This window comes from Tachypleus tridentatus, chromosome 12 (genome assembly GCF_004210375.1).
Source record: "Tachypleus tridentatus isolate NWPU-2018 chromosome 12, ASM421037v1, whole genome shotgun sequence".
NCBI classification, from domain to species: Eukaryota; Metazoa; Arthropoda; class Merostomata; order Xiphosura; family Limulidae; genus Tachypleus; species Tachypleus tridentatus.
The window spans coordinates 16,401,124-16,418,617 of NC_134836.1; the positions used below are offsets into that span (position 1 = coordinate 16,401,124).

Sequence of the window (17,494 nt, forward strand, 5' to 3'; positions counted from 1 at the left end):
TTTGAGTATCTGCTTAATACAACAGTATTCAGTCTTATTTTAACTCTGTCTTCGTGTCGGCTAAACAACCGTCATCAGTAAAGCCATTTAACCAGTCCATTGTTTATTAATATAGATATCCTCAGTTTCTCGTTTATTGTCACTAATATCCAAGTTTATCATTTAATACCGCTCATATCACCAGTTTCTTGTAACATATAGTTAGTTCTTTGTTTATCAACAATTATACCGCTAGTCCTTTGTTTTGTAACATAAATATTATAATATGGTGTTTTACTAACACTTACGTTATTTACTTGTACTCAGGTCACAAGTATCTTGTTCTATAGAGCAGATATCGTAGTCTCTTGGTTTGTAACCTCGAAGTCGCATATAGATAATAATTAGTATAGCAAGTGGCTCTTGTGTCTTAACATATTTTACACGACCTACCATGGCATGCTCTATGAGCCCAGTACAAACAAAAGTCCACACCAATAAAACAAAGAAGCCATATCCAAACAGAGTTCCATGGTAGGGTCACCAAACGCCAGTTGTCATAAATCCAGACATATGCACAAACTTGAAACCCTCGAATGAAAAGCCTGTTTATGAATCATTGAACAGAATATGAATAAATTAAAGTTTTCTTAAAAAAATATGCCCTTGAAACGTATAAAGATGATAACTTAATAGTAACTGCAAATCAAATAAATGTCTCTTTTCTTATGGGCTAAAATGTTAAAATGACCAGATAAAACCCTCTGATAAGTCATCGAATGATGTTTGTAAATTATACTTATCAATAAACTTATCTTTGTACTTTGATAATAAAAGTAATATACAACCACCAACTGAACAACAACAACAAAAAACTAGTACGCTGTTTTTGTGCCTCTGTTAAACAAGAGAAAACCCTCAGTAATCGCCGCACTTAAAATTAATATATTAATAAATTAATATATGAGCATTGTTTTCTTTTTTAGCTATATTTTTATGTTCCAGCAATGCTAGGCTTGGAGCAAGTGTGTATCCAATTGGATTTTATTACTAGAATATCTATCAACTGACCTTCAAGTTGAATTTTGTTTATGCAAGTTAAAGTAAGTTAATCTATGGGGCCTTGGGCACGATAAAATACATCATTCGAAAAGGTTTGACATCTTGAGTCCAAAATTGAAGGAGCCCGGCATGGCCAGGCGGTTAAGACACTCGAATTGCACTCTAAGGGTCACGGTCTCGAATTCTCGTTACACCAAACATGCTCGCCCTTTCAGCCGTGGGGGCGTTATAGTGTCACAGCCAATTGCACTATTCGTTGGTAAAAGAGTAGCCGAAGAGTTGGCGGTGAGTGGTGATGACTAGCTGCCTTCTCTTGTGTAACTTTGCGCAAAAGTAAAAATCAAACAAACAAACTAAAACTAAGAAAAACTCAGAGCCATTGTATGAGCCGCTATGTCACGGCTGAAGCTAGTAGGTGAAGTCCAAAGAACAAGTAAACTGAATAGCTTATTTATAGCTAACAAGAAGTATAACTTTGTACTTTAGTTTTTTTTATAAAAAATTACCTTTAAGTGATATCTTCTATAGATTTAGCATTAGAAACCTGGTAGATCAACTCTTTTAAGATTAAAAAAAGTCAGCGTCGTTGTCTTTGACACTGAAACGCTCGTATTCCAAAATACTGTTTTGTGGTAAAGCGTCTATATCATTTTGACGAAGGTTGAACATTCCATACCCAAAAAGGTAGGAGACTGAAGCTAAAGCATAAAACTTTATAAATAAAAGCATTACAGTAAATTTTAAGACTACTAACATGTAGAAATAAATAAACAAGAAACAGATTGGACTTCCAGTGAAACGACGTTAGGCTTGAGAGCTTATAACTCTAAAACATCGGGATTCGATAGTCGGGGAGGGCACGGTACAAATAGGTGATTGTGGAGCTGTTTTTTTACTTCATAACAAACAATTAAATTGGTGGTAATGATGGTGGTAACTATGCTATGATGATCTGTGTCCTTAAGACACTTAAGTCACATTTTAATAAGTCTTAAAACACTACATTACTAACATATAAGTGGTTCCTTACAATAAAAGTTAAACCTGTACCTAGCACTACCTTTTGTGTTTTCTAAATAATATTACAGCATCTGTTGTCTTCGGATAATGATCTCAACAAAATATGATAACAATGGCAGTCAAACAGAAGTGGACTACTTTCTCGTTTTACGTTATTATTAAATAAAAACAAAAGATGTTTTAATTATATATATATATATATATTTGTATTTTGCATGTTTTCAGGGTCATTCTATAAAAAAGGCAGTACATTAAAATTAAATAATAAAAGAACAAACCATCAGCTGAAATTCTTGCATTTTCTTCATATAAAAGTAGATATCACTTTAATAAATTTAGAGAAAACTAAATTTTATTTAAAAAATACATAAAAACTTACTTAGTCGTCTCCATAAGCAATCCTTGTGTAACATTTGTGATAGAGTTGTTGGTGCGGTGATATTTTACGTTTTTACATTTTGCTCCCATGACCTCCAGAAGATAAACCATGAATAACAATGGAATTACCTACAAAAAATTGATCGAGAAACCTCAGTATAAACCTTAATTTACACTTATTGCTAAACACCAGAATAAAACATAATTATTTGGTTTTTATTTATTATTAATTAAGTAAAAACTGTTCTAAATTGTATACATTATTTGTCGCTGTGTAGTGAGGGTTTTGTGGCATCTATATTTAATTCAAAATACATATTCACAAATGATAAGGAAATCCAGCTCGAGATATTGACACTTGTATTAATGAGTTGTAAATTATTTAAAAATAGCTTTGATAAAAAATATGGTTATTTTTAGATGTGTGCTTTATTAATTATCGTTCCACAATTTTAATTTACGAGAAATTTAATTAATTTGATAAAAATGTGTTTAGGTTTTTGTATTCATGTCTTGTAAAATAACCAAAACGTTATTTTAGTTCGCAATATAATAAATGGGGCTATAAGTATTCGATTACGCTATAATTTCAATAGGACCTGTTAATGCATTTGTGAAAAACATGTTAGGGCAAAAACTTGCTGTAGCTATCGATTGTTTTTGTAGTCCTAAAAACCATTGTATACAATAATACCTATCAAAGAGTTAGTGATGTTTTTTCTTTCAAAAATGTGATAAATAACTCAGGTCTGAAATCTCTTTAACTTGTAATTCATAGACTTGAACTCTATTTATATTGTCATACGTGTTTTGCCTGTTTTAGTGATGTAATTTTTATTTTAAATTTTGGTTATTTAGATACTATAATGGCAGCGATAAATTGTTCCAGAAAGGAGTTGAGGTCGCTTTCTTTCTTTACGTATAGTATGTAATACCTATGTTGTCTAGTGCGACAGAATGTTAACTCCACAAGACAATACGTCTGATGAGTTACGTAACCAAAACTGTTGTGAGAGTGTTTATGATGAAAATAACATTACTTTATTCAATATAAAGGAAACAGAGACGTAGTAATCACACTTAAGGTAATAGTGTAAGTTTTAATGTGTAAGTTCAAATAGACCTCTACCACCATTTTATTGGTTATACCAAGACCTCTGACAAAATGGGACGTGAAGAACCGATAGGTGTGATGAACAAATATGATAGAATGGAAATAGTATTCTGTAAATAGTCAGAAATAAAGAGGGGAGTTAGACAAGATTATTTATTTCCCATTGTATTTTCTCATTTTACAAAGAGAAATATTTGAATTGAAGAGGTGAACAAAAAGGCGTAGCCAGAATATAAACATTCTAAAATACCTTGATGACAATGTATTTATAGCAGAAACAGAAGGTAATTTACGTATAATGTTAAACAGAATCATTACCGAGAGTGAAAATTGTTGTCTCTAGTTAATCACATACAAACATAATGTGTGGTAATAAGAAAAAAAGGACAATAATAAAATGTACAATAGCCATTTAAGGGAAAGAAAGAAATGAAGTCGAGAAAATCAACTTCTTGGGAAGCGAGTAAGAGATTGAAAAGAGAATAACATTAGTTAAGAAAAGTTTCTTGAAAATGAAAATCGTTTTAAAGAACAGAATTATTCTATTGAGAAGTAAAATATTCATGCTGAAATATCATGTTTGGTCCGAAAACTAGAAATTAATAACGCTATGCAAAGCAGATTAGAAACAGTGGAAATGTGGTACATTAAGTGAGCGCTGAAGATACCTTAAATTTACGAAAATAATAAAGGGCAACAGTTCAAAGGTCTCTAATGAAAGCAATAAAGGACAAACAACGTCTGTTATTAGGACACGCTATGAGAAGAAAGGTTAACGAAAATCTTGTATTACTAGAAAAGAATGAAGGAAAGGAGAACAGCATGAGAGAGATATGTGAATAACATCAGTTATAGATGGAAATAGAAATACCAATACAGGCCACAAGAAATAGGAGTGGATGACCGCCAGCACCTGTAACAGAATTTATACATATAAAGCAAGCATAGCACCTGAATTGAAAGGATTAGCATGACGATTCTTGCTTGGGTTGCCGAGTCTAACATTGTTTGAGCAGCACAGTCGATCAATGATGTGAGAGAAAAAAGGTCGCTGTCAACTGGACAACTTCATCCAGGTAAAAAAGAACGTTTTTTGAGTATATGCGTAGCTTAAAAACATCGGTGTTTTTTTAGTTCTAGAGATATTAATCTTGGAGGAAGGAAAGTTATAGAGCTAAGCACAGCCTAATAGAAGTGACTGATATTCTGTTTGTGCACACTGTGTTTTTTTGTTTATTTGTGACAAGACAAAAAATTGTTGATTTATCTGCAGTTGTATAGACTCATTACTTTACATTTGAAGAAAATCAGTCAAATTATCAACTACGGAAGGATTCGCCTGATTTCTTGATCTTATCGACTGTACTGTACCGCTAATCAGTTTTTACGTGATTTAGCACATATTTTACTAAATAAGAAACCAGATCACTTTTATTAAAAAAGAGCAACTGATAAACAAAGAAACTAAATACTTACCATTCCCTCAGTTGTTAATGTAAAAAAGAGTCTGACTACTGAGTACAACTTACCTCAGTTGTATACTGGGGGACATCTTCTATTTTCTTAAAAGAGGTTTCTTTAGGATTGACAATATAAAATAAGTAACCGAACTGCTTTAGGACCAGCATTTTGTCCAGAACTAACAGCTTTGCAATGTCCTCTTAGGGAATAGATATTTTAGCAGCTAAACCAATTGATACTGCAACACTGTTTGGTTATGAAGACAGACCTAGTAGATAACACTGTTCCATAAATGTAAGATTTAATATACAATAACTCGAATCCCCAAATAAAGAGATACCTTTGCTGAAGTAGGTCCATGTGCATACTTGATAATGACTTCATTATTGTTTGTTTTAGTGCAAAACTATACAAGGGGATAGCTGCGCTATATCAACTGTGGAGAATTTTAACATGGTATTAATTTTCTGATAAATCTATACTTCCAATCACTAAGTTTCTGTTTCTTGATATTTCATACTGCTACTTATATCGGTATATTAAATTACCTATATCACTTACTGAGTCAATTTATAAGTATACTTTATTTATATAGTGTGCTTTTATCGAAAGTTAACAATAATCAGAACTTATTGCTAATAGGTTTAATTTATCGAAAACTATAATAATTTGAAATTATTTATGATAATATACCAAAACTATTAGAATCGATTTCGAAACGTTGGTTTAACGTCATGAGTCAATGTGCTGATTAAAAAACCGAAATTATTTTTTCATTTAGCATATCTTCATTCCGTTGTCGACAGTTAATACAAGCGGGAATTTGAAATAACCTAACACATTTTTGAAGTGTTCTACTTTTAGCTTCATCTTTGAAGTCTACATTTTATGATAACATGTTTTTTGTTGAGCAAGTGAATATTATAACCTGGTTCACAGCTTTGTAAGCTGTGTCAAAGTCCAACATGATAATTGATAGAACAATCTACAATTTATATATGCAAAAACGGCTCGTTTGGGTTGAGAAAATATTTTACGTTAAAGAGCGAACAACGTTTCGACCTTCTTCGGTCATCGTCAGGTTCACACACAAAAAAGTACTCTTTCTCTCTCTCCATTTGCTCACCAATTTTCAAAATTTATTCAGAGAATTTCAGGGTTCAAAAATAAATTTTAATAAGATCAAAGTTTCAAGGGTTTACTTAATGGAAGCATAAGTTTACGCAGCAGAACGTTTTTGGTTTTAACTATAAATGTTTAATTATGGACTGAAATCGAGATTTTCTTAATTCAATAGATTATTTAATTCTGATATTATATATATATATATAATACTTTTCACAATGTATAGTGAACCAGAATAGCAAAATAATCGTATGTATGATAATAATGTAGCATAGTGTCTCTTTCAGATAAATAAATCAATCTTGCAGTAATGAATGAAGAAAATAAGTTGGTTGAGAAAAAGACGGTTCCAGCTATGTATTAATTGGTTTATACAAACTAAGTTAGGTAATTTGTTTAAACGTATATTTTATTCAGTATTATTTAAACTTACGTTCATGTTTTCTTTGTTGATGCTGGTGAATTTAAATCTTTCTCTCTGGTATTTGGGTATATTTATTAGTATACCCAGGAGGGTCAGGTACACTAGACCTCTTCTTCCTTCCATAACTTTGTTGGAGTAGCCAGATTAATATATTTCGAGTAAATACTTAATGGCTGGAGTGATATCATAAGTTTAGTCAGGTCCTTTTCAGGACAATGTCCGTTTTTATTGTTCTTTGATTTTCTTTATTATTATTGTTATTATTTTTAATAAGCCTGTTTTATTTTAGCTCTATTCTATTATTACTATTATTATTATTTTAAATGATTTTATCTTAATTATCTAATGTAGAAATTTAACGGGGAGAGGTGTTTAGGTCTCTCTTCATCACATATGCAATATCTGTCTAGTTCGCATAACAACTCATATTTTCACCAATTTTTATCAAAATATTTTATTGTACTATGTAGAAGTCTGTCTGGTGTTATTTGTGTATTTGAGTAATTATGCATGAACTTTGATGAAGTGGTTTTAGGTACTCTGTATGCTGATGTAATAAGTGTATTCTGTCTGTAATGTTTGGAGTTTGGTTTGAATTTTATTTACACTTACATTGATCCATGCAGGAGCTGCATAGTCAATTACAGGTCTAATGTATGACTTGTATATTTTAATGATGTTTTCTGGTGTTGTTCCGTAGTTTATACCAGTTAGACTCCTAGCATAGCTTATTCTTCGCCAAACATTACTTTTAATGTTATATATATGTTTTATCGGTGTAAGTTTCGAATCATATGTTAATCCTAAAAATTTTGCAGATGTAGCAGTCTGGAGGCGTTCTCCATTCATATAGATTTGGGGTTGAACTTTTTGATATTTCGTAGATTTTGAAAATATTACTAGTTGCGTCTTCGCTGTATTCTATATTTTTCACAATATTCACATAATTTATTTAGTTGTGGTTGTAAGTTAGTGGCTGCTATTTCTGGTGTAGGGGCACTTTTCCAAATTGCTTCATCATCAGCGAACTGAGACGCGTATCCATGGTTTGGGACTTTAAGTGGCATATTATTTACATACATGTTGAAGAGAATAGGGCTAACCACCCCTCCTTGAGGGACTCCAGCTTCTGGAGTGAAGAACTCCGAGAAAGTTCCCTCTACGTTTACTCTATATTTTCTATTTTCCAAAAAGTTTGATAACCAGCGAATAATTTCTCGCGGTAGTCCAATTTTATACATACGGAACCGATGACCATTGTGCCATACAGTTTCGAATACTTTCTCGATATCGAGGAAGCAGGCAACAGTGCATTCTTTATTATTAAAGCTGTTTATTATTGTTTCAGTTAATCTAATTAAGAAATATGTTATTTGTCTATATTTTCTAAATCCGTTTTGTTCCTCTGGTAATTTTGAATTAATCTCCAAAAATGTGGGGAGTCTATTGCTTATTATTTTTTCGAGAATTTTACCTACACAGCTGGTCAGGCTGATCGGTCAATAACTGTTTCGTTTATTGGCTGGTTTTCCTTCTTTGTGAAACATTAAAATATTAGCTTGCTTCCAAGAAACTGGAATGTATCCAGAGTATAGAGATAAATTAAATATGGCTAATAGGTGGTCAAATAATTTTGGAGTGCTTTTTTTTAGAAGAATTGTTTGTATTCCATCATTTCCCGGTGCTTTGTGTTTTGTATTTTTGATTGTTTGTTTAAGTTCATTTAGTTTGATTATTTTGGTGAGTAGTTGGATATTGTAGTCATATGTATTGTTAGTTTTGCTGCTTATAATGTTTACTGGAAAGTGTGGTTTATATAAGTCTATGTTATTTGTTACGTGGTTGTTTATTTTATTGTAGTAAAAGTTGTTCATGTCGGTATCATTGTGTTTTAAATGTGCTTTGTAATTGATGTTTGAAGGCTTCTGCTTTTTCTTTGTTGGTTTGTGCTCAGGTGCTGTTATATTCCAGTGTTGGGTATTTTCTTGTGGTGGGTTCATTTGTGAATCTTTTTAAGTGTAGCCAGAACTTATTAGTGTCGGTTTGTTTGTTTAGTTGAGAGCATAAGTTGTCCCATTTTTCTTGTTTTAGTTGTTTAATTTCTGCTCTAATTTTATTTCTAATGTTGTTAATTTGTGTTTTTATTTTTTGTTCTCTTGTTGCCATGAATAGTCTTCTTAATTGTCTTCATTGTTTTATCATTGTTAATAGTTGTTTGGTTGGTTTCCATGCATTGTTTGTAGTTGTATATTGTTGTTTTGGTATCGTGTCCGCAGCTGCTTTCAGAAGGCACTCCATGATTATTTGACTGTAAGAATCAATTTCTGATTCGTTGTTTGCTGTATGTTTAATTTTTTTCTGGTAATATACTGTCTAACACTTTTTAAAATTCTTGCCAATTTGTTTTTTTGTAATCAAATTTGTCCTGCCTACTGATTTTATCTTTATGGGAGGTGAGATCGAAGACTCACCATATTGGGAAATGGTCGCTGTCAACATCTTTTCCCACATTAAAATTTATTAGCTTTTGCCTAATATTGTAAGAGATGAAACAGATGTCTAAGATATCATTAGAAGTTGTTGCATAGGTAGTATGGGTAAGTGTATTATCTTTAATAACGGATATGTTATTATTATCTGTGAATTGTAATAGGTGTCTGCCATTGGAGTTTGTAGAAGTACATCCAAAGTTCTTGTGTTTGGAATTCAGATCACCTATCACTATTGTATTTTGGTTGTGGAAAAAGATGTTGTATATTAAATTTATGTCTATACAATTAGTTGGGGAACAGTATAATCCTGCTATTGTTATTTTCGAGTGGTTTTCTAAGAGCATATCAACCACTATATTTTCATTGTTGCTGTTCATTTGGATTTCAGTAACGGAAAGGTGGTTTTTATTCAGTAACATAATTTCTCTGTTGATGTCATGATTATTTCTTCTATTTTTCTTATTGATGTATAGTTACATATTTTGAATCTATTTTTAGGATAAATTATTGTTTCACTTATGATAAAAATATCAGGGTTAATATCTGTTATTAAGTCTTCGATCTCGTGTTTCTTGGAAGCAAGTGCACCTTGGATGTTGATACTTAGAACTGTGAATTTTAAGATTTTAGTATGTATCCTGTAATTGTTGTTATTAGTTATGGTATATGTGGTGATATGTGTTTTTTAGCTATGTTTATAAAAAGGTCGATGCTATTTTTCGATTGATTCTGTTTTGTAAAATTTGTAATGAACTCTGTAAGAATGTTTTAATTAAGTTTACTATTAGATTTGTTTCATCGTTTGTGTTTTCTTTTACTGTAAGAGTGTTGTTTTCTTGGTTGTTTGTTGTATCTATGATTTTGTTCTTGTAAAGTCGTTATTGTTTTCGTTGAATTTTGTTGTTTGACTTTACTGAGTGGTTTAGGTTGTGTAATATTTTCTTTTAGCTTTTGTGCATATGTAATTGGTCCTGTAGTTGTATGTGTTGTGTTATTATGATTGGTGTGTTATCTTGTGTTGGTTTTGTTGTTTTTATTTCATAGATGCGTTGTTTATTCTGTTTATATTTGTCGCATCCTTTATAATTTGCTGTATGTGTTCCACCACAATTACAGCATTTTGGTATGGCTTGTTCTTTTTTACAAGCCTATATATGGTGTTCACCGCCACATCCGCAACACCTCGGTGTTGCTAGACAGGCCGCTGAGACGTGCCCATATCTTTGTCAATTAAAACACTATGTAATTACAACTGCTGGTGTTTTTAATTGTTCCACTTGGTATTTTTGGTACCACAAAATGATTCCATTATTTATCAATTCCAAGATATTGTAATGTTGTTCTAAATCTACTGTTACTAAATTTGTTGCTTTATTTGTGACCTTGGATATAATTATTCCACTTTCGTGTAAGGTATGTTTAGATTGTTTAATCCTTGCTCAATATCCTGTTTGGTTATTGAGTGGTGTACCCCACGGATTACTATTGCCTTCGGCTGTGGTTTAGTTCCTGGTAAGTGAATATTTATATACCCAGGTGCGAAGGCGTCCTTGGGCCATTCTTTAAGTTTATTTAGGTCAGTAGCTCCTTAACCTCGGACAAGGAAACCGCCCCTAGGTAAACCCTTAACGTTGGCTATTTCAACGCCTGTCAGTGGTGTCGAGAAAACCCACTTGTACGATGACCTAAGAAGGTCGAAACGTTGTTCGCTCTTCTACGTAAAATGGTTTCTCAACCCAAACGATCCGTTTTTGCATACATATTTCAACGCCTGGTTTACATCAACTTATTTCCGCTCCTAGTTGCGGCTGATTATATGTGCCAGGCACGCCTTCAATAATAATCGAATATTGGGGTGGTTTTGTTTTAGGTGGTGTAACTTTTAGGTTGTGTAGTATCGTTTTGTAATTAATTTGTTCTTTTTCGTTTAGACATTACGAGAGTAAACTCTTGATTTTCATGGGTATGTTCATCGCTCTATTCTCGATATTTTCTTGATTGGTTTTAGTATTATCAACATACAAGGCTTTTTTATGTTAGTACCATCATTTGATATATTTTTAATGGAAGAAAGAACTGGCTCTACTTTATGTTAGTATCATCATTTGATATATTTTTAATGGAAGAAGGAACTGTCTCTACTTTATGTTAGTATCATCATTTGATATATTTTTAATAGAAGAAGGAACTTTCTCTACTTTATGTTAGTATCATCATTTGATATATTTTTAATGGAAGAAGGAACTGTCTACTTTATGTTAGTATTATGATTTGATATATTTTTAATGGAAGAAGGAACTGTCTCTACTTTATGTTAGTGTCATCATTTGATATATTTTTAATGGAAGAAGGAACTGTCTGTACTTTGTGTTAGTGTCATCATTTGATATATTTTTAATGGAAGAAGGAACTGTCTCTACTTTATGTTAGTGTCATCATTTGATATATTTTTAATGGAAGAAGGAACTGTCTGTACATTGTGTTAGTGTCATCATTTGATATATTTTTAATGGAAGAAGGAACTGTCTCTACTTTATGTTAGTGTCATCATTTGATATATTTTTAATGGAAGAAGGAACTGTCTCTACTTTATGTTAGTGTCATCATTTGATATATTTTTAATGGAAGAAGGAAGTGTCTCTACTTTATGTTAGTATCATCATTTGATATATTTTTAATGGAAGAAGGAACTGTCTCTACTTTATGTTAGTATCATCATTTGATATATTTTTAATGGAAGAAGGAACTGTCTCTACTTTATGTTAGTGTCATCATTTGATATATTTTTAATGGAAGAAGGAACTGTCTCTACTTTATGTTAGTGTCATCATTTGATATATTTTTAATGGAAGAAGGAACTGTCTCTACTTTATGTTAGTATCATCATTTGATATATTTTTAATGGAAGAAGGAACTGTCTCTACTTTATGTTAGTATCATCATTTGATATATTTTTAATGGAAGAAGGAACTGTCTCTACTTTATGTTAGTGTCATCATTTGATATATTTTTAATGGAAGAAGGAACTGTCTCTACTTTATGTTAGTGTCATCATTTGATATATTTTTAATGGAAGAAGGAACTGTCTCTACTTTATGTTAGTGTCATCATTTGATATATTTTTAATGGAAGAAGGAACTGTCTCTACCTCGGTATGAGAAGTTTCTTCTCCTTCATCTTCGTTTTCCAAATTTTCGCTTGAATTACTTAATTTAAATATTTTTCTTTTAGGTTTTCTATTTTTTCTTGAATTACTTTCTTTATCTCCTTAAAAAGATGTTAATTTAGCTTTCGCTACATTACACAGTGCCAATAACGGGGAGTTTTTTTCTGTATTAGCAATTAATTTTAGTTTTTGGCCACCAAACGAACTAGACTTACCTAGTTTATTTTTCTGGCCGCTAGTTGTGGATGATCCTTCTTTTTCGGGAGTCATTGTTGTAGTATTATTAGCTGTATTGGTCGACATCGCTTTTTCTTTGGCGACCCGCAGTTTCCACGACGTAGTTGGGTCACTCTTGTTCCTTGACTGGTGTTGTTTCTTATAAAATAAGTAATTGATATGTCTAAATGGGTATAGTAATTTAACCCTGCCCAGACAAATGAAGGTGGCTCTCGCTGGAATTGGTAATAAGTTTTTCCTATGCTATGCCTATACTCTCAAGAGCTTGCAAAAACACGTCTATCTCTTAGCTCACTCTCGCCAAAAGTCTCTGGATTTAAATTTGATAACGAGTTTATTAGTTTTGAATTTCGAGCAAAACTAACCGATGGCTATCTGCGCTAGCCGTCCAAAATGTGGCAGTGTAAGACTAGAGGGAAGGCAGCTAATCATCACCACCCACCGACAACTCTTAGGCTACTCTTTTACCAACGAATAATGAGACTGACCGTCACAATATAACGTCTCCACAGCTGAAAGGATGAGCATGTTTAGTATGACGGGAATTCTAATCCGCAACCTAAGATTAGCACTCAAGCGTCCCTAACCACAAGGCTATGCTGAGCCCAATAACGAGTAACCTGCTTTGAGATTAATAAAGTTTGGCTACGGCTTGAATTGCTGACGAAGAAACCTTTATTACAACTTTAACATAATCACAATATGAAACGTCTTGACCAGGTTTTGTCGTCATGAATAACGAGCAGATTATCTAGGTGCAGAAATACATGAACAATATGGAACATAGATGTTCCATAACGAATGATCGCTAAGCAGTTTAGTAAGGGTATTTTGATTTGGTTCAGAGTAGTGCTGTATTATTTAATTATGACTGTCTCTGTGATTTTTCGTTTGTTGATGTCTGGTTATTTCTTTAAATTACACTATTTTCGATACAAAACGATAAAAATCATACAACCCGATCACTTTCGAAAAGTTGACCTTTCTTTTTCACGCAGGAATTGAAAATGGTGGTGAATCGAATGACTGACGCATAAAGAGAATTACGTAACATCATGAAGGTCATATGGCTATCCAGGAAGTGTTTAGTATATTTTTTTCCATGTACTGTTATTATAAGTGACTAATTTTCGATAAGATGTAGATGACGACGCAAATGTTATTTGAAAAGATGTTAAGGTTATTTTGCTTTAGAATTGGATATATATGTATATATAAATAGCTCTACTCAACAGACTGAGTAAAGTAAAGTTTACACACGGATACAATCAAGTTGATTATTTGTCTACCCAAATTAACTTTCTTGTCGTCACTGTCTTTTTAAATGCCTGAATGTTACACACAGACTTATACAAAACCCTACAAACAGACCACAGTACCTTCATTTTAAAAAGTTAACGGGACATTAGCTACTGGAATAAAGAAAATTTGTATCAAAATACAGAAAACACATAAATAATTTAAAACAAACCGTGTTACAAGAGGATATAAAGACAGACAGAAGTAAAAGACTACCAACACTCAGTGGGAAAACATGTAACAATAAATTTTTAAATAGAATTTCTTTTATTATTATGTATCACTTTAAACTCAGAAAAGTTTTAAGAATTCTAAAAAAAACACACACAAAAAACGTCATTTCCTACAACTAAACGAGTTCCTGTCGTCTAGTTTCGAAAAAGCAGAACTCTAGAATATACTCTAGTATCTAAGACCTAAATCACGCAAAGGTGAATTACATCCCACCAAGAAAATGGTTATCATCCATGTCATGAAGCTCATTGTCAAATTTGCAAGTTCATAAAAACTACTGACTCGTTTTCTGACAAGCATAACCAAAGAAACTTTAAAATATTCAAAGAAATCGCTTGTGAAACACAAATCACTATTTACCTTATATAGTGTAAAAAATAGAATCACTTATGTGTAGGACATACACAAACAACTCTTACAGAACGTTTCAATGACCTTCTATTAACACAGAAAAAGATTTCCTTGTTGCTCAACACTCTAACCAACCAATATTACTGTCATTAGCATTGAAACAAGATTCAAAACTAAAGTAGATAGAGAAATAATAAAAAAAACTTATTGAATTGCTAATCTAAACACTGTTCAATCTTGTAGAATCAATTTAGAACCTAGAATTAGTGATCTTTAATCATTGATTTGATCTCTGTTAAAAATATTTTGTATTCTTTGTTTATTTATTTCATGTAGTGTGAACCCTGACTTTTCTAAAATACACCATTTATTTAAGACACTTTTCCATACTTGTTTGTATAAACTGACTAGCTTAATATCTCTTTTTCAGTCAGTTTCATGGTATCATTTTTATTTTCTTAAAGTATAGTTTTATGTATATATATATTTAGCCAATCCTAAATCATATATATATCTAAAAACGTTTTACTTAACTCTTTAGTTAGTTACACCATATCGGAGAGTTGGCACTTACAATAGTACATGGTAAAATATACTAAACATTTTCTGGAGAAGCGGATGACTTTTACGACGCCACCCTTTATATATGACTCATTCACTTACCCAACCATTTTCAAGACCAACAAACGTGACTCACGACCACACTTAAAAAGAAAACCCACGCAGCCGCTTACAGCCTCGCCTGTCATTGATGCAGTTTTATCTATTCCACAAGTCAAGAACAATTCCACAGACAAACTCACGTTAGCCAACAGATGAAAACAACAAACATCTGCACCAAATTCACTCAGACACCACCAATCCTGAAGCTAATAATTACCACAGTCCAGACTCAAACCACACGTATCACTACACTGAACACGTCCGCCTCTGTTGACAACCAATCAACCTCCAGTCATTAGACCCAAGCCCGGATAATTAAGAAAGACAAAACTCCAGACCATTGAAGAACAGGACGTTGATTACCCTACGCCCTACACTCAATACTTCACTGTTCAAGCATGATACAGAAACCTCCCGACTATAAATTCGAGAACTCTGACGAAGACCATGACCCCTGACATTATATATAACAATATTTCAGCAACCTCCGACCTCGATAAAGCTAATCTATTTGCTCAATATTTTACAAACACCTTTGCCACCACTGATATCTCATCCTTTGACCAATCCCACTATCAACGAACTACCCAAACTGTGAAGTCAAACCCTGCTATGTTCTCCACCCGATTTCCCATTAATCTTAAGCTAGATAAAAATTCCCACTCTTATTACACTCGACCCATAACTAAAACTGAAATCAAACTTATATTTAAAAAAATTAAAAGCAAAGCCCCTGGATCTGCCAGCATTAGTAACCAAGTTCTTAAAACCTGTCCGATACTAACCTTAATCACCTAGTCTCAGTCTTCAATCTATCTCTGTTCTTAGGACACTACCCAAACCTATGGAAATCCGCTTTAATTAAAGTCATACCCAAAAAAGATAAAGATCTTTCTAATCCGAATAATCACAGACCGATTAGCCTTCTAAACACTCTAGGAAAACTTATGGAAAAATCCATCACCAATAGAATTACTTGCTACCTCGAGACTAACAACTTAATTAGCGAAAACCAAAACTCTGGTAGGAAAAACAGACAAACCACTGACCACCTCGCTCGTCTCAAAGAATCAGTATTTAAAGGATTTAACAGGAAACAAACAGCCGTCGCTACCTTCCTAGATGTTCAAAACGCGTTTGACTCTGTCTGGCATGATAGCCTACGCCATAAAATTTTAACCATCGACATCCCACATATTTTAGTCCGCTGGATATCCAGCTTCCTCACCAATCGTAATGCAAGTATTAAGATAAACAACTCGATCTCACACCCATTCAGCTTTAACGCAGGCGTGCCCCAAGGTTCTGTACTCAGTCCAATACTATACAATATATATGTTAATGACATAACTTTTCCCTCACTAAACTCAACCCTCATCTCTCAATATGCAGACGATATCGCTATTTGGAGCACCTCATGTAACCCCCATACTGCAGCCTCACGAGTTCAAGCAACCCTTGATGCAGTATCTCAATGGTGTAATAAATGGCGTGTCATCTTAAATCCCTTGAAATCGCAAGTTTTTGCCTTCCACAGAAAAGTTAACAAGTATAGGAAAAAATTCAAAAACATTAAACTCAACCTCAATAAAACTGACATTATTTTCACTAAATCTATAATCTTTCTAGGCCTTACCCTAACTCATAACCTTTCCTGGACCCCACACTTCCAGAAAACCGCTAACCGAGCAAGTAAAAGAATCTTCTTTTTGAAACGTATAAGTGGCCCCAACAAAGGCTGTTCTCCCAAAACCATTATCACTATATATAAAGCATTCATTAGACCCTTGTTTGAATATGGTAATGCAGCCACATGTAACATGACTGAAAGACAATATTCATTATTACAAAACCTGCAAAACCGCGTCATTAAAATTGCTTACCGTCTCCCCAACTACACTCCTGCAAGCTACCTCAACTCCTTAACTCAACTATTACCAATCAAGGGCCGATTCATCAAACTCACCAAACGCTATTATACCAAAGCTTCTGATAGAAACCTCCAAACTCGTCAATTATTCCAAATAGCAGATACCCCTCATACCTGGACTAAGTATACTTCACCATTAAATTGGACCATTAACTACAGTGACCAACACTAATGTTGGAATGTTAGAACAGACAATATAGTGTTTACATGTCATTAATATTTCTTTTTAACGTTCCAGGTTGGGCACTGGGTGGGTATTTTTTTCGGCGCCCATCCAGTGAAAGTGGTTTTCTCCGGGTACTCCGGTTTCCCCCACATCTAATTTCTCGCCATTGGATTTATAGATCCCAGGCACCTCGGCCCTGAAAGGACCGTCTGTCTCTACTCCCATCTCTATCCACCCCTCCCTTTCCTTTCTCTCCACGTGTTATTCTCTCTCTATCTCGCTCTTTTTTTAATCTCTCTCACTCTCTATATCTATCTTTTCTCTCTCTCTCTCTCTCTCTCACTACTCATCTCTCCCTCTGTCACTGGTTCCCGGGAGAATGTGCGACGTGCT

At 33.2% G+C, this 17,494-nt stretch overlaps 1 long non-coding RNA gene across 1 annotated transcript; it reads right to left on the minus strand.

Annotated features, from left to right (window-relative positions):
• Positions 1-438: 438 nt before the first annotated feature.
• LOC143235055 (uncharacterized) lies at positions 439-13,596 on the minus strand. The gene is made up of 3 exons (XR_013018908.1): positions 12,437-13,596; positions 2,441-2,568; positions 439-584 (listed from the first exon to the last, which is right to left on the minus strand). It is a non-coding gene; the product is annotated as an uncharacterized LOC143235055 (long non-coding RNA).
• Positions 13,597-17,494: the final 3,898 nt, after the last annotated feature.